Source organism: Rhopilema esculentum, chromosome 12 (assembly GCF_057945365.1).
Source record: "Rhopilema esculentum isolate cy_ngs chromosome 12, ASM5794536v1, whole genome shotgun sequence".
Lineage (NCBI taxonomy): Eukaryota > Metazoa > Cnidaria > Scyphozoa > Rhizostomeae > Rhizostomatidae > Rhopilema > Rhopilema esculentum.
Genome location: NC_142826.1, coordinates 5,007,614 through 5,029,093, shown reverse-complemented (window position 1 = coordinate 5,029,093; position 21,480 = coordinate 5,007,614). Strand labels below are relative to the sequence as shown.

At 31.7% G+C, this 21,480-nt stretch overlaps 1 long non-coding RNA gene across 1 annotated transcript in view; it reads left to right on the top strand.

Moving 5' to 3' along the window:
- The window catches only part of LOC148958713 (uncharacterized), a 103,701-nt gene that overhangs the window by 11,426 nt on the left and 70,795 nt on the right, over nucleotides 1–21,480 (top strand). Inside the window, exons 2-4 of the long non-coding RNA XR_016144479.1 lie at nucleotides 5,394–5,439; nucleotides 13,466–13,511; nucleotides 14,518–14,563. This is a non-coding gene — a long non-coding RNA (uncharacterized LOC148958713). The remainder of the gene's footprint in view (nucleotides 1–5,393; nucleotides 5,440–13,465; nucleotides 13,512–14,517; nucleotides 14,564–21,480) is intronic.

Sequence of the window (21,480 nt, the reverse complement as noted above, 5' to 3'; positions counted from 1 at the left end):
ATGGTCATACCATGGTTGAGCCGTGATCCTGACAAGTGCTGACCATGGCTAGTGACCATGGTTGAGCAATGAAAGAAGATTTTGCCTGCAATGATTTTAATTTGTTGGTTCTTGGAAAATATGAATCCTCAACTGTCTAAAAAGTTATTCTCAATAGAAATAAAAGAAAAAGTAACAGTTTTCTGTATTTTTTATCATTTTCCATGTAACCATGTCTGACCATGTCAAGACCATGGTCCATGTCTCAAGACACAACTCAGTCAATAGGGGGGGGGGGGGGGGGGTTATGTGCTTGGTTTCTGATACCTTCAAATTGAAAGATTATATTTTCCTTGTCTCACTATGAATTTCCTTCATTTATTCTGAATGGGAAGAGTTTTACATAAACATGGTCTAACCATTGCTAAACCATGATCCATTTATCAACTGATATTCATAAAATGGCAAAGAACTTCTAAATTAAACAGCTTGATATCCACTAGTTTTGTTTTGTGGACACATTTCCTTGTTTTTAAGCTATAAAAACTTATATTTTCTTTGAATTTGAAATGCTTTGTAAAAATATGGCCTGACCATCACTGACTTGCTGAACCATGGTCAATTTATTAATTGACATTTCTAAAAATGGCAAAGAATTTTTAAATTAAATTCAAAAGCAAGATCAAGCCCCCTGCCCCCTTCAAAGTTAAGAAAATTTCTAACAAGAAAGATGGGCTCCACCCCCTATATGTCCCTACAAGATATCTCCACTGTTTAAAATCCTGGTATTTTCTTCCTTTCCTACTAAGAAATTTTTGCCTATTAGTAATTTTTTTGCATGGTTATATGTTTCATTATTAAGCAGGCACCACAGAGCTTTGAGACAGTGGGGATTTTAAAGAAGTGGGGGCTAAAACCTTTTAAAAAGAGGCTTTACTGGTAGTTTATTACTTAATATTTGACATTTTTAGCAGCCCCCTGCCCCCCCTGCTATGCGGTGCCTGTTAAGTTGGGTATTCCAAGATTAGCTTTGTTTTGTAGACATATTTCCTTGTTTTCAAATAAGAAAACATTTATTTCTTCATTTCTAAGTTTCTTTAGCTACAGGTAACAAAAACTGCTGCTTGTGGCCCCATTTGATAGGCCCCCACTCTGGACAAACTAGTCCTTAAACTTGCATTCTTCCTTTGTCTATGTGTATATGGAATGCTTTTTTATTGGCAGGCAGATAAAAACATTGTTGTAATTACCACATATGTAAACTCTTGGATAATCTTCAAGGTCTTATTTAGATTTAAATTTTATTCTTTGTTTTTCAGCCTTAATATCAAAATGGGCCAAAATTTCTCCTTAATTTTTCTAAATGTCTTTGCAGAGGAATTATCCTTATGCTTATCACACAATCATAGGATATCACATTGGGCTTATTTCTTATTTCTAAGGCCTTCAGATCTTCAGGGTCTCGCTGGTCCATATTCATCATCTCTGCATTCCATTCATTTTCATCTCTCCATTCCATTCAAATTCTTGTGTTTAATTGATTTCTTTTGGTTTCCATCGCAACTGAAAATATGAAAATATGGCACTATTATTTTTCTCAGATGTGTGGCGAAAACAAAACACATTCTCAACTGAGTAGTACCTCTGGCACAGCTGTTCCATGTGTCTACTCCATTTGGGTCATGTCATAGATTGTCCAACCAGCTAGTTTTTTTACAATGTGATTCAACTAGATTTAATTTATGTATTCTATTGATTCTATGCATAAGGTACAAAACCATTTATCTATGAAACTGTCAGAGTTATTTATTGTTAGGTTTTGGCATTTAAAGTGGTACCAACATTCTCACATTTAATTCTGTAGATTTACTGTGTTTTAGAGAGTGTAGTAGGGTGTTGAATGTTTCAGAGATAATATGCAGATAACTGTAACTTGTAATTTTTTTCGGATAATCTTACCATTTTTGACACTGTTCTTCCTTCTCTGCAACCATTTTGAATTTCACCCTCTCCAAGTAGACCTTTATTGTCAGCTTCACATAAAACTTAATCTTCAATTTGTTTTATAGTTGCTTTCTTTGAATGCAATTTTGCTTTTTGTATCCAAATAACAAAATATGACTGCCTTGCACCAGTCAGTTTTTTTTGCTCACAACTCCTGTATTATATTTGTGGGTTTTTTTGTAACACTGCTTGTTTTTTTTTGTTTAAAAATCCACAACTTTTTACGGCAAATTCCATTGATCTCAATGACATGAAGGTTGTATCAGCATTTTCCTTCAAGAAATATAAGGCTTTGACACTTGTAGCTAACCAAACTGTTAGGTGAAGATGTTATAAATGTTTTCTTTGAATCTACACACATATCAAGGTTGTTTTAGCCAGTAAGTCTCAGATGTAAATCAATATAAGATATAAAAAATTTCTCCTTAAAAGTGTCATTTGTCTTTATCTAGCGTTTATGGCATCATACATCCATCTTATTCTGAAACAAGCTACTGATATCAGCTAAACTGTCACTGGTGCCATCACTGTCACTCCAGCTGTCACAAGTAACTTTCTTTATCTTTTCTGGTGGCTCTGATACTTCAGTCTGTCTAACTCAGCCTGTCAGTCTGTCTTCAGTCTGACAACATCAGGGTTAGAATAGAAAATCCCCTTTGAACAGAGCTGTTTGATTCAGAAATGGTCAATAACAGTTTTGCCAGCAAACATATGTTTGAGACTTCTCCCTTCTTTTTAAAAATCATACTTCTCCAGGTAGAAAGAGCCTCTGGTGCATATTACTTTGGAACAATCCTCTTTATACTCTTCCATTCTGAAAGGGCCTCTTTTAGGAGTGGCACTTGAAAATGGTTGCTGAGATAAACAATTTTTTAATTACATACTCTTTATCATCATACAGCCAGTTATTGGGATCAAGCCATTTCATATCTTGGTATATTTTTGATGAAAACTCGCTGAGTCTGGCAGTCAAATTTTCTCTTTAGCTTGTTTGCAACATGAGCAATAAAAAATTAGCCCAAACCATTTGCATCCTATCATCAGTGATGGTTGTGAATTTTCTATTTCTTCCCTTCCTTTTCTTGTGCCCAGCTTGTTGATACTCTCTTCAGATATATACAGTTGCATTCCCATCATTAACCTCAATCAAAAATACTTCAAGTTACTATCAATGGGCACATCACCAATGTCTTTGTCTTCAGCTAACTCGTCAAGCCTCTCCAAAGTAAGCAGAAGACTAGGTTGAATATCATATGGCAACAGACCGCTCCCTTCAAAAACTAGAGATATTGGGCTGATCTTATCAAGAAGATCTAAATAACTGCAGACATTGGGGAAAATCTAGATGCTTCTGAACTCTGACAAGAGGCCTCTAAGTTTTGCAATTGTCTCAGCTTTTTTTATTTTCTGCAATAATATTTTCATATGCCGTAGTGAAGATAGGCCGAATGCGCAGCAATCTTTGCAACCCTCTTCTTCTGTGACTTACAAATCTTGTCCCTGTTATTTTTGAAAGGCTATAGTTCATTACAGCTGCAGAATGTGAAAGTGATGCTGTAATGTCAATGGACCTTTCCATAAGAGCTTTATTTGCTTGATAAAAGTGATAAACCTCTTCAATTGGCTTCACTTACATGACATCCTTGACTGCCAGCTCCACTCTGTGGTTTATGCAATGCACAGTAAGTACCCAAGATCTACTTGCTTTGAGCTGGGTCAACAAAAATCTATAAATTCCCTTGATAAATTCCAAAATTTACACAAGCATAACCGTCTGTAGCTGCAACCATTGACTTTAGGTAAAATTCCTCATCTAGGTGCATCGTCGTGCAAAACACATAGTCAAGGGCTTTTCTAACGGAGTTGGCATAATCTACCATTTCCAAGAGAGAAGTAGCGAACTAAACAAGAATACCATTTCTTTCTGTCCTTACTAAAGTGAGCTTCTTCTCCTTTCTGCTCTTCCTGGCCTGGGAAGCGTAAGATAAAACTGACCTGAAGTCACTAGCGCCAAGAATAACTGCTACTTTTCTTTCACACCATCTGCAATATAGTGTATGTATTCTTTACCGACATGACTTTCTCCTTTTCCTTTTATTAAACAAACACCATTTTTTTATGCTTTTCTGCCAGCGTTGTCCATTACAGTTGTAATTTTGGCTTGAGCTCCTGATGATGATGTTTCTGAGCTAGCATCTTCGACAGTTTCATCATAGATGCTGTTCCTTCCAAATTTTAATTGCATGGGCTTTTCCGCTTAATTTTGTTGAGGACATAATTTAAGTTCCTTCAAGTTGTTTTGAGCAAAAACTATTTCACATCTAGTGTTGTGGAGTTTTTGGGACAATCGCTTGGTCCTTTTTTGAGAAATACTGTCTTGATATCTTCCAAAACTTTTCAAATGGTATTGGCGACATAATTCAAGTTGTTTTAAGTTGTTCGATCAAAAAAAAATTTTTTTGAACGTTTACATTTTTTGACTTTTTTTGCATACCCTCGATTTTTTGGAAAAATGACTAAATTCTTTTTCGAGAAATACCGTCCTGATATCTTCACGAAACTTTTCAAATAGTATTGCGGACATAATTTAAGTTGTTTTAAGTTGTTTCAAGCAAAAAAAAATTTTTTCAACGTTTACATCTTTTTACTTTTTTTGCATACCCGGGGTCATGGATTTTATTGAAAAATGGATTAGTCCTTTTTCGACAAATACAGTCGTGATATCTTCACGAAACTTTTCAAATTGTATTCTGGAGATAATTTAAGTTGTTTCAAGTTGTACGGAGGAAAAAAATATTTTTTTCAACAATTACATTTTTTGACTTTTTTTGCATACTCGGGGTCATAGATTTTTTGGAAAAATGGCTTAGTCCTTTTTCGACAAATACGGTCGTGATATCTTCACGAAACTTTTCAAATAGTATTCTGGACATAATTTAAGTTGTTTCAAGTTGTTTGGAGGAAAAAAATATTTTTTTTGAACAATTACATTTTTTGACTTTTTTTGCATACTCGAGGTCATGGATTTTTTGGAAAAATGGCTTAGTCCTTTTTCGACAAATACGGTCGTGATATCTTCACGAAACTTTTCAAATAGTATTGCGGACATAATTTAAGTCATTTTAAGTTGTTTCGAGCAAAAAAAATTTTTTTCAACATTTATATTTTTTTACTTTTTTGCATACCCAGGGTCATGGATTTTTTAGAAAAATGGCTTAATCCTTTTTCAAGAAATACGGTCGTGATATCTTTATACGAAACTTTTCAAATAGTATTGCAGACATAATTTAAGTCATTTTAAGTAGTTTCGAGCAAAAAAAATATTTTTTTTGAACATTTACATTATTTGACTTTTTCTGATTATCTAAAGTGATTGAATTTTAAATGTTTACCTGGTCTCTTTCTTTCAGACATCACTTGGAAGTTCACTGAAAAATCTAGCAATGTTTAAAAAAGGTATCTTATAGCTTTTAACTTACTTAATGCTGAAATTTTTTTTGGGGAATACTGACGATTTTTTTTACTTTTTCTGCATACCCGGGGTCATGGATTTTTTAGAAAAATGGCCTAGTCCTTTTTCCACAAATACGGTCGTGATATCTTCACAAAACTTTTCAAATAGTATTGCGGACATAATTCAAGTTGTTTTAAGTTGTTTCGAGGAAAAAAAATTTTTTTTGAACCTTTACATTTTTTGACTTTTTTTGCGTACCCGGGGTCATGGATTTTTTAGAAAAATGGCTTGGTCCTTTTTCCACAAATACGGTCGTGATATCTTCACAAAACTTTTCAAATAGTATTGCGGACATAATTCAAGTTGTTTTAAGTTGTTTCGAGGAAAAAAAATTTTGTTTTGAACATTTACATTTTTTGACTTTTTTTGCATACCCGGGGTCATGGATTTTTTAGAATAATGGCTTAGTCCTTTTTCGACAAAGACAGTCGTGATATCTTCACGAAACTTTTCAAATTGTATTGCGGACATAATTTAAGTCATTTCAAGTTGTTTCGAGCAAAAAAAAAAATTTTTTGAACGTTTACATTTTTTGACTTTTTTTGCATACCCGGGGTCATGGATTTTTTAGAAAAATGGCTTGGTCCTTTTTCGACAAATACGGTCGTGATATCTTCACGAAACTTTTCAAATAGTTTTGTGGACATAATTTAAGTTGTTTCAAGTTGTTTGGAGCAAAAAAAAATTTTTTTTGAACAGTTTCATTTTTGACTTTTTTTGCATACCCGGGGTCATGGATTTTTTAGAAAAATGGCTTGGTCCTTTTTCGACAAATTCGGTCGTGATATCTTCGCAAAACTTATCGAATAGTATTGCGGACATATTTTAAGTTGTTTCAAGTTGTTTCGAGGAAAAAAAAATTTTTTTTGAACATTTTCATTTTTGATTTTTTTTGCATACCCGGGGTCATGGATTTTTTAGAAAAATGGCTCAGTCCTTTTTCGACAAATATGGTCGTGATATCTTCACGAAACTTTTCAAATAGTATTGCGGACATAATTTAAGTAATTTCAAGTTGTTTCGAGCAAAAAAAAATTTTTTCTGAACGTTTTCATTTTTTGACTTTTTTTGCATACCCGTGGTCATGGATTTTTTAGAAAAATGGCATGGTCCTTTTTCGACAAATACGGTCGCTTTATTTTCACGAAACTTTTCAAATAATATTGCGGACATAATTCAAGTTGTTTTAAGTTGTTTCGAGGAAAAAAAAATTTGTTTTGAACATTTACATTTTTTGACTTTTTTTGCATACCCGGGGTCATGGATTTTTTAGAAAAATGGCCTAGTCCTTTTTCCACAAATACGGTCGTGATATCTTCACAAAACTTTTCAAATAGTATTGCGGACATAATTCAAGTTGTTTTAAGTTGTTTCGAGGAAAAAAAATTTTTTTTGAACCTTTACATTTTTTGACTTTTTTTGCGTACCCGGGGTCATGGATTTTTTAGAAAAATGGCTTGGTCCTTTTTCCACAAATACGGTCGTGATATCTTCACAAAACTTTTCAAATAGTATTGCGGACATAATTCAAGTTGTTTTAAGTTGTTTCGAGGAAAAAAAATTTTGTTTTGAACATTTACATTTTTTGACTTTTTTTGCATACCCGGGGTCATGGATTTTTTAGAATAATGGCTTAGTCCTTTTTCGACAAAGACAGTCGTGATATCTTCACGAAACTTTTCAAATTGTATTGCGGACATAATTTAAGTCATTTCAAGTTGTTTCGAGCAAAAAAAAAAATTTTTTGAACGTTTACATTTTTTGACTTTTTTTGCATACCCGGGGTCATGGATTTTTTAGAAAAATGGCTTAGTCCTTTTTCCACAAATACGGTCGTGATATCTTCACGAAACTTTTCAAATAGTATTGCAGATATAATTTAAGTAATTTCAAGTTGTTTGGAGCAAAAAAAAATTTTTTTTGAACAGTTTCATTTTTGACTTTTTTTGCATACCCGGGGTCATGGATTTTTTAGAAAAATGGCTTGGTCCTTTTTCGACAAATTCGGTCGTGATATCTTCGCAAAACTTATCGAATAGTATTGCGGACATATTTTAAGTTGTTTCAAGTTGTTTCGAGGAAAAAAAAATTTTTTTTGAACATTTTCATTTTTGATTTTTTTTGCATACCCGGGGTCATGGATTTTTTAGAAAAATGGCTCAGTCCTTTTTCGACAAATATGGTCGTGATATCTTCACGAAACTTTTCAAATAGTATTGCAGACATAATTTAAGTAATTTCAAGTTGTTTCGAGCAAAAAAAAATTTTTTCTGAACGTTTTCATTTTTTGACTTTTTTTGCATACCCGTGGTCATGGATTTTTTAGAAAAATGGCATGGTCCTTTTTCGACAAATACGGTTGCTTTATTTTCACGAAACTTTTCAAATAATATTGCGGACATAATTCAAGTTGTTTTAAGTTGTTTCAAGGAAAAAAAATTTTGTTTTGAACATTTACATTTTTTGACTTTTTTTGCATACCCGGGGTCATGGATTTTTTAGAAAAATGGCTTAGTCCTTTTTCGACAAATACGGTCGTGATATCTTCACGAAACTTTTCAAATAGTTTTGTGGACATAATTTAAGTTGTTTCAAGTTGTTTGGAGCAAAAAAAAATTTTTTTTGAACAGTTTCATTTTTGACTTTTTTTGCATACCCGGGGTCATGGATTTTTTAGAAAAATGGCTTGGTCCTTTTTCGACAAATTCGGTCGTGATATCTTCGCAAAACTTATCGAATAGTATTGCGGACATATTTTAAGTTGTTTCAAGTTGTTTCGAGGAAAAAAAAATTTTTTTTGAACATTTTCATTTTTGATTTTTTTTGCATACCCGGGGTCATGGATTTTTTAGAAAAATGGCTCAGTCCTTTTTCGACAAATATGGTCGTGATATCTTCACGAAACTTTTCAAATAGTATTGCAGACATAATTTAAGTAATTTCAAGTTGTTTCGAGCAAAAAAAAATTTTTTCTGAACGTTTTCATTTTTTGACTTTTTTTGCATACCCGTGGTCATGGATTTTTTAGAAAAATGGCATGGTCCTTTTTCGACAAATACGGTTGCTTTATTTTCACGAAACTTTTCAAATAATATTGCGGACATAATTCAAGTTGTTTTAAGTTGTTTCAAGGAAAAAAAATTTTGTTTTGAACATTTACATTTTTTGACTTTTTTTGCATACCCGGGGTCATGGATTTTTTAGAAAAATGGCTTAGTCCTTTTTCGACAAATACGGTCGTGATATCTTCACGAAACTTTTCAAATAGTTTTGTGGACATAATTTAAGTTGTTTCAAGTTGTTTGGAGCAAAAAAAAATTTTTTTTGAACAGTTTCATTTTTGACTTTTTTTGCATACCCGGGGTCATGGATTTTTTAGAAAAATGGCTTGGTCCTTTTTCGACAAATTCGGTCGTGATATCTTCGCAAAACTTATCGAATAGTATTGCGGACATATTTTAAGTTGTTTCAAGTTGTTTCGAGGAAAAAAAAATTTTTTTTGAACATTTTCATTTTTGATTTTTTTTGCATACCCGGGGTCATGGATTTTTTAGAAAAATGGCTCAGTCCTTTTTCGACAAATATGGTCGTGATATCTTCACGAAACTTTTCAAATAGTATTGCAGACATAATTTAAGTAATTTCAAGTTGTTTCGAGCAAAAAAAAATTTTTTCTGAACGTTTTCATTTTTTGACTTTTTTTGCATACCCGTGGTCATGGATTTTTTAGAAAAATGGCATGGTCCTTTTTCGACAAATACGGTTGCTTTATTTTCACGAAACTTTTCAAATAATATTGCGGACATAATTCAAGTTGTTTTAAGTTGTTTCAAGGAAAAAAAATTTTGTTTTGAACATTTACATTTTTTGACTTTTTTTGCATACCCGGGGTCATGGATTTTTTAGAAAAATGGCTTAGTCCTTTTTCGACAAATACGGTCGTGATATCTTCACGAAACTTTTCAAATAGTTTTGTGGACATAATTTAAGTTGTTTCAAGTTGTTTGGAGCAAAAAAAAATTTTTTTTGAACAGTTTCATTTTTGACTTTTTTTGCATACCCGGGGTCATGGATTTTTTAGAAAAATGGCTTGGTCCTTTTTCGACAAATTCGGTCGTGATATCTTCGCAAAACTTATCGAATAGTATTGCGGACATATTTTAAGTTGTTTCAAGTTGTTTCGAGGAAAAAAAAATTTTTTTTGAACATTTTCATTTTTGATTTTTTTTGCATACCCGGGGTCATGGATTTTTTAGAAAAATGGCTCAGTCCTTTTTCGACAAATATGGTCGTGATATCTTCACGAAACTTTTCAAATAGTATTGCGGACATAATTTAAGTAATTTCAAGTTGTTTCGAGCAAAAAAAAATTTTTTCTGAACGTTTTCATTTTTTGACTTTTTTTGCATACCCGTGGTCATGGATTTTTTAGAAAAATGGCATGGTCCTTTTTCGACAAATACGGTCGCTTTATTTTCACGAAACTTTTCAAATAATATTGCGGACATAATTCAAGTTGTTTTAAGTTGTTTCGAGGAAAAAAAAATTTGTTTTGAACATTTACATTTTTTGACTTTTTTTGCATACCCGGGGTCATGGATTTTTTAGAAAAATGGCTTGGTCCTTTTTCGACAAATTCGGTCGTGATATCTTCGCAAAACTTATCGAATAGTATTGCGGACATATTTTAAGTTGTTTCAAGTTGTTTCGAGGAAAAAAAAATTTTTTTTGAACATTTTCATTTTTGATTTTTTTTGCATACCCGGGGTCATGGATTTTTTAGAAAAATGGCTCAGTCCTTTTTCGACAAATATGGTCGTGATATCTTCACGAAACTTTTCAAATAGTATTGCGGACATAATTTAAGTAATTTCAAGTTGTTTCGAGCAAAAAAAAATTTTTTCTGAACGTTTTCATTTTTTGACTTTTTTTGCATACCCGTGGTCATGGATTTTTTAGAAAAATGGCATGGTCCTTTTTCGACAAATACGGTCGCTTTATTTTCACGAAACTTTTCAAATAATATTGCGGACATAATTCAAGTTGTTTTAAGTTGTTTCGAGGAAAAAAAAATTTGTTTTGAACATTTACATTTTTTGACTTTTTTTGCATACCCGGGGTCATGGATTTTTTAGAAAAATGGCCTAGTCCTTTTTCCACAAATACGGTCGTGATATCTTCACAAAACTTTTCAAATAGTATTGCGGACATAATTCAAGTTGTTTTCAGTTGTTTCGAGGAAAAAAAATTTTTTTTGAACCTTTACATTTTTTGACTTTTTTTGCGTACCCGGGGTCATGGATTTTTTAGAAAAATGGCTTGGTCCTTTTTCCACAAATACGGTCGTGATATCTTCACAAAACTTTTCAAATAGTATTGCGGACATAATTCAAGTTGTTTTAAGTTGTTTCGAGGAAAAAAAATTTTGTTTTGAACATTTACATTTTTTGACTCTTTTTGCATACCCGGGGTCATGGATTTTTTAGAATAATGGCTTAGTCCTTTTTCGACAAAGACAGTCGTGATATCTTCACGAAACTTTTCAAATTGTATTGCGGACATAATTTAAGTCATTTCAAGTTGTTTCGAGCAAAAAAAAAAATTTTTTGAACGTTTACATTTTTTGACTTTTTTTGCATACCCGGGGTCATGGATTTTTTAGAAAAATGGCTTAGTCCTTTTTCCACAAATACGGTCGTGATATCTTCACGAAACTTTTCAAATAGTATTGCAGATATAATTTAAGTAATTTCAAGTTGTTTGGAGCAAAAAAAAATTTTTTTTGAACAGTTTCATTTTTGACTTTTTTTGCATACCCGGGGTCATGGATTTTTTAGAAAAATGGCTTGGTCCTTTTTCGACAAATTCGGTCGTGATATCTTCGCAAAACTTATCGAATAGTATTGCGGACATATTTTAAGTTGTTTCAAGTTGTTTCGAGGAAAAAAAAATTTTTTTTGAACATTTTCATTTTTGATTTTTTTTGCATACCCGGGGTCATGGATTTTTTAGAAAAATGGCTCAGTCCTTTTTCGACAAATATGGTCGTGATATCTTCACGAAACTTTTCAAATAGTATTGCAGACATAATTTAAGTAATTTCAAGTTGTTTCGAGCAAAAAAAAATTTTTTCTGAATGTTTTCATTTTTTGACTTTTTTTGCATACCCGTGGTCATGGATTTTTTAGAAAAATGGCATGGTCCTTTTTCGACAAATACGGTTGCTTTATTTTCACGAAACTTTTCAAATAATATTGCGGACATAATTCAAGTTGTTTTAAGTTGTTTCAAGGAAAAAAAATTTTGTTTTGAACATTTACATTTTTTGACTTTTTTTGCATACCCGGGGTCATGGATTTTTTAGAAAAATGGCTTAGTCCTTTTTCGACAAATACAGTCGTGATATCTTCACGAAACTTTTCAAATAGTATTGCGGACATAATTTAAGTCATTTCAAGTTGTTTCGAGCAAAAAAAAATTTTTTTTGAACGTTCACATTTTTTGACTTTTTTTGCATACCCGGGGTCATGGATTTTTTAGAAAAATGGCTTGGTCCTTTTTCGACAAATACGGTCGTGATATCTTCACGAAACTTTTCAAATAGTTTTGTGGACATAATTTAAGTTGTTTCAAGTTGTTTGGAGCAAAAAAAAATTTTTTTTGAACAGTTTCATTTTTGACTTTTTTTGCATACCCGGGGTCATGGATTTTTTAGAAAAATGGCTGGGTCCTTTTTCGACAAATTCGGTCGTGATATCTTCGCAAAACTTATCGAATAGTATTGCGGACATATTTTAAGTTGTTTCAAGTTGTTTCGAGGAAAAAAAAATTTTTTTTGAACATTTTCATTTTTAATTTTTTTTTCATACCCGGGGTCATGGATTTTTTAGAAAAATGGCTCAGTCCTTTTTCGACAAATATGGTCGTGATATCTTCACGAAACTTTTCAAATAGTATTGCGGACATAATTTAAGTAATTTCAAGTTGTTTCGAGCAAAAAAAAATTTTTTCTGAACGTTTTCATTTTTTGACTTTTTTTGCATACCCGTGGTCATGGATTTTTTAGAAAAATGGCATGGTCCTTTTTCGACAAATACGGTCGCTTTATTTTCACGAAACTTTTCAAATAATATTGCGGACATAATTCAAGTTGTTTTAAGTTGTTTCGAGGAAAAAAAAATTTGTTTTGAACATTTACATTTTTTGACTTTTTTTGCATACCCGGGGTCATGGATTTTTTAGAAAAATGGCTTAGTCCTTTTTCGACAAATACAGTCGTGATATCTTCACGAAACTTTTCAAATAGTATTGCGGACATAATTTAAGTCATTTCAAGTTGTTTCGAGCAAAAAAAAAAATTTTTTGAACGTTTACATTTTTTGACTTTTTTTGCATACCCGGGGTCATGGATTTTTTAGAAAAATGGCTTAGTCCTTTTTCCACAAATACGGTCGTGATATCTTCACGAAACTTTTCAAATAGTATTGCAGATATAATTTAAGTAATTTCAAGTTGTTTGGAGCAAAAAAAATTTTTTTTTGAACAGTTTCATTTTTGACTTTTTTTGCATACCCGGGGTCATGGATTTTTTAGAAAAATGGCTTGGTCCTTTTTCGACAAATTCGGTCGTGATATCTTCGCAAAACTTATCGAATAGTATTGCGGACATATTTTAAGTTGTTTAAAGTTGTTTCGAGGAAAAAAAAATTTTTTTTGAACATTTTCATTTTTGATTTTTTTTGCATACCCGGGGTCATGGATTTTTTAGAAAAATGGCTCAGTCCTTTTTCGACAAATATGGTCGTGATATCTTCACGAAACTTTTCAAATAGTATTGCGGACATAATTTAAGTCATTTCAAGTTGTTTCGAGCAAAAAAAATTATTTTTGAACATTTACATTATTTGACTTTTTCTGATTATGTAAAGTGATTGAATTTTAAATGTTTACCTGGCCTCTTTCTTTCAGACATCACTTGGAAGTTCACGGAAAAATTTTGCAATGTTTAAAAAAGGTATTTTATTGCTTTTAACTTACTTAATGCTGAAATTTTTTTTGGGGAATACTGACGATTTTTTTTACTTTTTTTGCATACCCGGGGTCATGGATTTTTTAGAAAAATGGCTTGGTCCTTTTTCGACAAATAGGGTCGTGATATTTTCACAAAACTTATCGAATAGTATTGCCGACATAATTTAAGTTGTTTCAAGTTGTTTCGAGCAAAAAAAAATTTTTTTTGAACGTTCACATTTTTTGACTTTTTTTGCATACCCGGGGTCATGGATTTTTTAGAAAAATGGCTTGGTCCTTTTTCGACAAATACGGTCGTGATATCTTCACAAAACTTATCGAATAGTATTGCGGACATAATTTAAGTTGTTTCAAGTTGTTTCGAGCAAAAAAAAATTTTTTTTGAACATTTTCATTTTTGACTTTTTTTGCATACCCGGGGTCATGGATTTTTTAGAAAAATGGCTTGGTCCTTTTTCGACATATATGGTCGTGATATTTTCACAAAACTTATCGAATAGTATTGCCGACATAATTTAAGTTGTTTCAAGTTGTTTCGAGCAAAAAAAAATTTTTTTTGAACGTTCACATTTTTTGACTTTTTTTGCATACCCGGGGTCATGGATTTTTTAGAAAAATGGCTTGGTCCTTTTTCGACAAATACGGTCGTGATATCTTCACGAAACTTTTCAAATAGTATTGCGGACATAACTTAAGTCATTTCAAGTTGTTTCGAGCAAAAAAAAATTTTTTTTGAACGTTTACAATTTTTGACTTTTTTTGCATACCCGGGGTCATGGATTTTTTAGAAAAATGGCTTGGTCCTTTTTCGACAAATACGGTCGTGATATCTTCACAAAACTTATCGAATAGTATTGCGGACATAATTTAAGTTGTTTCAAGTTGTTTCGAGCAAAAAAAAATTTTTTTTGAACATTTTCATTATTTGACTTTTTCTGATTATGTAAAGTGATTGAATTTTAAATGTTTACCTGGCCTCTTTCTTTCAGACATCACTTGGAAGTTCACGGAAAAATTTTGCAATGTTTAAAAAAGGTATTTTATAGCTTTTAACTTACTTAATGCTGAAATTTTTTTTGGGGAATACTGACGATTTTTTCTACTTTTTTTGCATACCCGGGGTCATGGATTTTTTAGAAAAATGGCTTGGTCCTTTTTGACAAATAGGGTCGTGATATTTTCACAAAACTTATCGAATAGTATTGCCGACATAATTTAAGTTGTTTCAAGTTGTTTCGAGCAAAAAAAAATTTTTTTTGAACGTTCACATTTTTTGACTTTTTTTGCATACCCGGGGTCATGGATTTTTTAGAAAAATGGCTTGGTCCTTTTTCGACAAATACGGTCGTGATATCTTCACAAAACTTATCGAATAGTATTGCAGACATATTTTAAGTTGTTTCAAGTTGTTTTGAGGAAAAAAAAATTTTTTTTGAACATTTTCATTTTTGATTTTTTTTGCATACCCGGGGTCATGGATTTTTTAGAAAAATGGCTCAGTCCTTTTTCGACAAATATGGTCGTGATATCTTCACGAAACTTTTCAAATAGTATTGCGGACATAATTTAAGTAATTTCAAGTTGTTTCGAGCAAAAAAAAATTTTTTCTGAACGTTTTCATTTTTTGACTTTTTTTGCATACCCGTGGTCATGGATTTTTTCGAAAAATGGCATGGCCCTTTTTCGACAAATACGGTCGCTTTATTTTCACGAAACTTTTCAAATAATATTGCGGACATAATTCAAGTTGTTTTAAGTTGTTTCGAGGAAAAAAATTTTGTTTTGAACAGTTTCATTTTTGACTTTTTTGCATACCCGGGGTCATGGATTTTTTAGAAAAATGGCTTGGTCCTTTTTCGACAAATTCGGTCGTGATATCTTCGCAAAACTTATCGAATAGTATTGCGGACATATTTTAAGTTGTTTCAAGTTGTTTCGAGGAAAAAAAAATTTTTTTTGAACATTTTCATTTTTGATTTTTTTTGCATACCCGGGGTCATGGATTTTTTAGAAAAATGGCTCAGTCCTTTTTCGACAAATATGGTCGTGATATCTTCACGGAACTTTTCAAATAGTATTGCGGACATAATTTAAGTAATTTCAAGTTGTTTCGAGCAAAAAAAAATTTTTTCTGAACGTTTTCATTTTTTGACTTTTTTTGCATACCCGTGGTCATGGATTTTTTAGAAAAATGGCATGGTCCTTTTTCGACAAATACGGTCGCTTTATTTTCACGAAACTTTTCAAATAATATTGCGGACATAATTCAAGTTGTTTTAAGTTGTTTCGAGGAAAAAAAATTTTGTTTTGAACATTTACATTTTTTGACTTTTTTTACATACCCGGGGTCATGGATTTTTTAGAAAAATGGCTTAGTCCTTTTTCGACAAATACAGTCGTGATATCTTCACAAAACTTATCGAATAGTATTGCGGACATATTTTAAGTTGTTTCAAATTGTTTCGAGGAAAAAAAAATTTTTTTTGAACATTTTCATTTTTGATTTTTTTTGCATACCTGGGGTCATGGATTTTTTAGAAAAATGGCTCAGTCCTTTTTCGACAAATATGGTCGTGATATCTTCACGAAACTTTTCAAATAGTATTGCGGACATAATTTAAGTAATTTCAAGTTGTTTCGAGCAAAAAAAATTTTTTCTGAACGTTTTCATTTTTTGACTTTTTTTGCATAGCCGTGGTCATGGATTTTTTAGAAAAATGGCATGGCCCTTTTTCGACAAATACGGTCGCTTTATTTTCACGAAACTTTTCAAATAATATTGCGGACATAATTCAAGTTGTTTTAAGTTGTTTCGAGGAAAAAAAATTTTGTTTTGAACATTTACATTTTTTGATTTTTTTTGCATACCCTGGGTCATGGATTTTTTAGAAAAATGGCTTAGTCCTTTTTCGACAAATACAGTCGTGATATCTTCACGAAACTTTTCAAATAGTATTGCGGACATAATTTAAGTCATTTCAAGTTGTTTCGAGCAAAAAAAAAATTTTTTTGAACGTTTACATTTTTTGACTTTTTTTGCATACCCGGGGTCATGGATTTTTTAGAAAAACGGCCTCGTCCTTTTTCGACAAATACGGTCGTGATATCTTCACGAAACTTTTCAAATAGTATTGCGGACATAACTTAAGTCATTTCAAGTTGTTTCGAGCAAAAAAAAATTTTTTTTGAACGTTTACATTTTTTGACTTTTTTTGCATACCCGGGGTCATGGATTTTTTAGAAAAATGGCTTGGTCCTTTTTCGACAAATACGGTTGTGATATCTTCACGAAACTTTTCAAATAGTATTGCAGATATAATTTAAGTAATTTCAAGTTGTTTCGAGCAAAAAAAATTTTTTTTTGAACAGTTTCATTTTTGACTTTTTTTGCATACCCGGGGTCATGGATTTTTTAGAAAAATGGCTTGGTCCTTTTTCGACAAATACGGTTGTGATATCTTCACGAAACTTTTCAAATAGTATTGCGGACATAATTTAAGTCATTTCAAGTTGTTTCGAGCAAAAAAAAATTTTTTTGAACGTTTATATTTTTTGAATTTTTTTGCATACCCGGGGTCATGGATTTTTTAGAAAAATGGCTTGGTCCTTTTTCGACATATATGGTCGTGATATTTTCACAAAACTTATCGAATAGTATTGCCGACATAATTTAAGTTGTTTCAAGTTGTTTCGAGCAAAAAAAAATTTTTTTTGAACGTTCACATTTTTTGACTTTTTTTGCATACCCGGGGTCATGGATTTTTTAGAAAAATGGCTTGGTCCTTTTTCGACAAATACGGTCGTGATATCTTCACGAAACTTTTCAAATAGTATTGCGGACATAACTTAAGTCATTTCAAGTTGTTTCGAGCAAAAAAAATTTTTTTTGAACGTTTACATTTTTTGACTTTTTTTGCATGCCCGGGGTCATGGATTTTTTAGAAAATTGGCTTGGTCCTTTTTCGACAAATACGGTCGTGATATCTTCACAAAACTTATCGAATAGTATTGCGGACATAATTTAAGTTGTTTCAAGTTGTTTCGAGCAAAAAAAAATTTTTTTTGAACATTTTCATTATTTGACTTTTTCTGATTATGTAAAGTGATTGAATTTTAAATGTTTACCTGGCCTCTTTCTTTCAGACATCACTTGGAAGTTGACGGAAAAATTTTGCAATGTTTAAAAAAGGTATTTATAGCTTTTAACTTACTTAATGCTGAAATTTTTTTTGGGGAATACTGACGATTTTTTCTACTTTTTTTGCATACCCGGGGTCATGGATTTTTTAGAAAAATGGCTTGGTCCTTTTTGACAAATAGGGTCGTGATATTTTCACAAAACTTATCGAATAGTATTGCTGACATAATTTAAGTTGTTTCAAGTTGTTTCGAGCAAAAAAAAATTTTTTGAATGTTCACATTTTTTGACTTTTTTTGCATACCCGGGGTCATGGATTTTTTAGAAAAATGGCTTGGTCCTTTTTCGACAAATACGGTCGTGATATCTTCACGAAACTTTTCAAATAGTTTTGTGGACATAATTTAAGTAATTTCAAGTTGTTGCGAGCAAAAAAAATTTTTTTTTGAACGTTTACATTTTTTGACTTTTTTTGCATACCCGGGGTCATGGATTTTTTAGAAAAATGGCTTAGTCCTTTTTCCACAAATACGGTGGTGATATCTTCACGAAACTTTTCAAATAGTATTGCAGATATAATTTAAGTAATTTCAAGTTGTTTCGAGCAAAAAAAATTTTTTTTGAACAGTTTCATTTTTGACTTTTTTTGCATACCCGGGGTCATGGATTTTTTAGAAAAATGGCTTGGTCCTTTTTCGACAAATACGGTCGTGATATCTTCACAAAACTTATCGAATAGTATTGCGGACATATTTTAAGTTGTTTCAAGTTGTTTCGAGGAAAAAAAAATTTTTTTTGAACATTTTCATTTTTGATTTTTTTTGCATACCCGGGGTCATGGATTTTTTAGAAAAATGGCTCAGTCCTTTTTCGACAAATATGGTCGTGATATCTTCACGAAACTTTTCAAATAGTATTGCGGACATAATTTAAGTCATTTCAAGTTGTTTCGGGCAAAAAAAAAATTTTTTTGAACGTTTACATTTTTTGACTTTTTTTGCATACCCGGGGTCATAGATTTTTTAGAAAAATGGCTTGGTCCTTTTTCGACAAATACGGTCGTGATATCTTCACAAAACTTATGGAATAGTATTGCGGACATAATTTAAGTTGTTTCAAGTTGTTTCGAGGAAAAAAAAATTTTTTTTGAACATTTTCATTTTTGACTTTTTTTGCATACCCGGGGTCATGGATTTTTTAGAAAAATGGCTTGGTCCTTTTTCGACATATATGGTCGTGATATCTACACAAAACTTATCGAATAGTATTGCCGACATAATTCAAGTTGTTTCAAGTTGTTTCGAGCAAAAAAAAATTTTTTTTGAACATTTTCATTTTTGACTTTTTTTGCATACCCGGGGTCATGGATTTTTTAGAAAAATGGCTTGTTCCTTTTTCGACAAATACAGTCGTGATATCTTCACGAAACTTTTCAAATAGTATTGCGGACATAATTTAAGTCATTTCAAGTTGTTTTGAGCAAAAAAAAAATTTTTTTGAACGTTTACATTTTTTGACTTTTTTTGCATACCCGGGGTCATGGATTTTTTAGAAAAATGGCTTGGTACTTTTTCGACATATATGGTCGTGATATCTACACAAAACTTATCGAATAGTATTGCCGACATAATTCAAGTTGTTTCAAGTTGTTTCGAGCAAAAAAAATTTTTTTTTGAACGTTTACATTTTTTGACTTTTTTTGCATACCCGGGGTCATGGATTTTTTAGAAAAATGGCTTGGTCCTTTTTCGACAAATACGGTCGTGATATCTTCACAAAACTTATCGAATAGTATTGCGGACATAATTTAAGTTGTTTCAAGTTGTTTCGAGCAAAAAAAAGTTTTTTTTGAACATTTTCATTTTTGACTTTTTTTGCATACCCGGGGTCATGGATTTTTTAGAAAAATGGCTTGGTCCTTTTTCGACATATATGGTCGTGATATCTACACAAAACTTATCGAATAGTATTGCCGACATAATTCAAGTTGTTTCAAGTTGTTTCGAGCAAAAAAAAAATTTTTTTGAACGTTTACATTTTTTGACTTTTTTTGCATACCCGGGGTCATGGATTTTTTAGAAAAATGGCTTGGTACTTGTTCGACATATATGGTCGTGATATCTACACAAAACTTATCGAATAGTATTGCCGACATAATTCAAGTTGTTTCAAGTTGTTTTGAGCAAAAAAAAAATTTTTTTGAACGTTTACATTTTTTGACTTTTTTTGCATACCCGGGGTCATGGATTTTTTAGAAAAACGGTTTCGTCCTTTTTCGACAAATACGGTTGTGATATCTTCACGAAACTTTTCAAATAGTATTGCGGACATAACTTAAGTCATTTCAAGTTGTTTCGAGCAAAAAAAAATTTTTTTTGAACGTTTACATTTTTTGACTTTTTTTGCATACCCGTGGTCATGGATTTTTTAGAAAAATGGTATGGTCCTTTTTCGACAAATACGGTCGCTATATTTTCACGAAACTTTTCAAATAATATTGCGGACATAATTCAAGTTGTTTTAAGTTGTTTCGAGGAAAAAAAATTTTGTTTTGAACATTTACATTTTTTGACTTTTTTTGCATACCCGGGGTCATGGATTTTTTAGAATAATGGCTTAGTCCTTTTTCGACAAAGACAGTCGTGATATCTTCACGAAACTTTTCAAATTGTATTGCGAACATAATTTAAGTCATTTCAAGTTGTTTCGAGCAAAAAAAAAAATTTTTTGAACATTTACATTTTTTGACTTTTTTTGCATACCCGGGGTCATGGATTTTTTAGAAAAATGGCATGGTCCTTTTTCGACAAATACGGTTGCTTTATTTTCACGAAACTTTTCAAATTGTATTGCGGACATAATTTAAGTCATTTCAAGTTGTTTCGAGCAAAAAAAAAAATTTTTTGAACGTTTACATTTTTTGACTTTTTTTGCATACCCGGGGTCATGGATTTTTTAGAAAAATGGCTTAGTCCTTTTTCCACAAATACGGTCGTGATATCTTCACGAAACTTTTCAAATAGTATTGCAGATATAATTTAAGTAATTTCAAGTTGTTTGGAGCAAAAAAAAATTTTTTTTGAACAGTTTCATTTTTGACTTTTTTTGCATACCCGGGGTCATGGATTTTTTAGAAAAATGGCTTGGTCCTTTTTCGACAAATTCGGTCGTGATATCTTCGCAAAACTTATCGAATAGTATTGCGGACATATTTTAAGTTGTTTCAAGTTGTTTCGAGGAAAAAAAAATTTTTTTTGAACATTTTCATTTTTGATTTTTTTTGCATACCCGGGGTCATGGATTTTTTAGAAAAATGGCTCAGTCCTTTTTCGACAAATATGGTCGTGATATCTTCACGAAACTTTTCAAATAGTATTGCAGACATAATTTAAGTAATTTCAAGTTGTTTCGAGCAAAAAAAAATTTTTTCTGAACGTTTTCATTTTTTGACTTTTTTTGCATACCCGTGGTCATGGATTTTTTAGAAAAATGGCATGGTCCTTTTTCGACAAATACGGTTGCTTTATTTTCACGAAACTTTTCAAATAATATTGCGGACATAATTCAAGTTGTTTTAAGTTGTTTCAAGGAAAAAAAATTTTGTTTTGAACATTTACATTTTTTGACTTTTTTTGCATACCCGGGGTCATGGATTTTTTAGAAAAATGGCTTGGTCCTTTTTCGACAAATACGGTCGTGATATCTTCACGAAACTTTTCAAATAGTATTGCGGACATAACTTAAGTCATTTCAAGTTGTTTCGAGCAAAAAAAATTTTTTTTGAACGTTTACATTTTTTGACTTTTTTTGCATA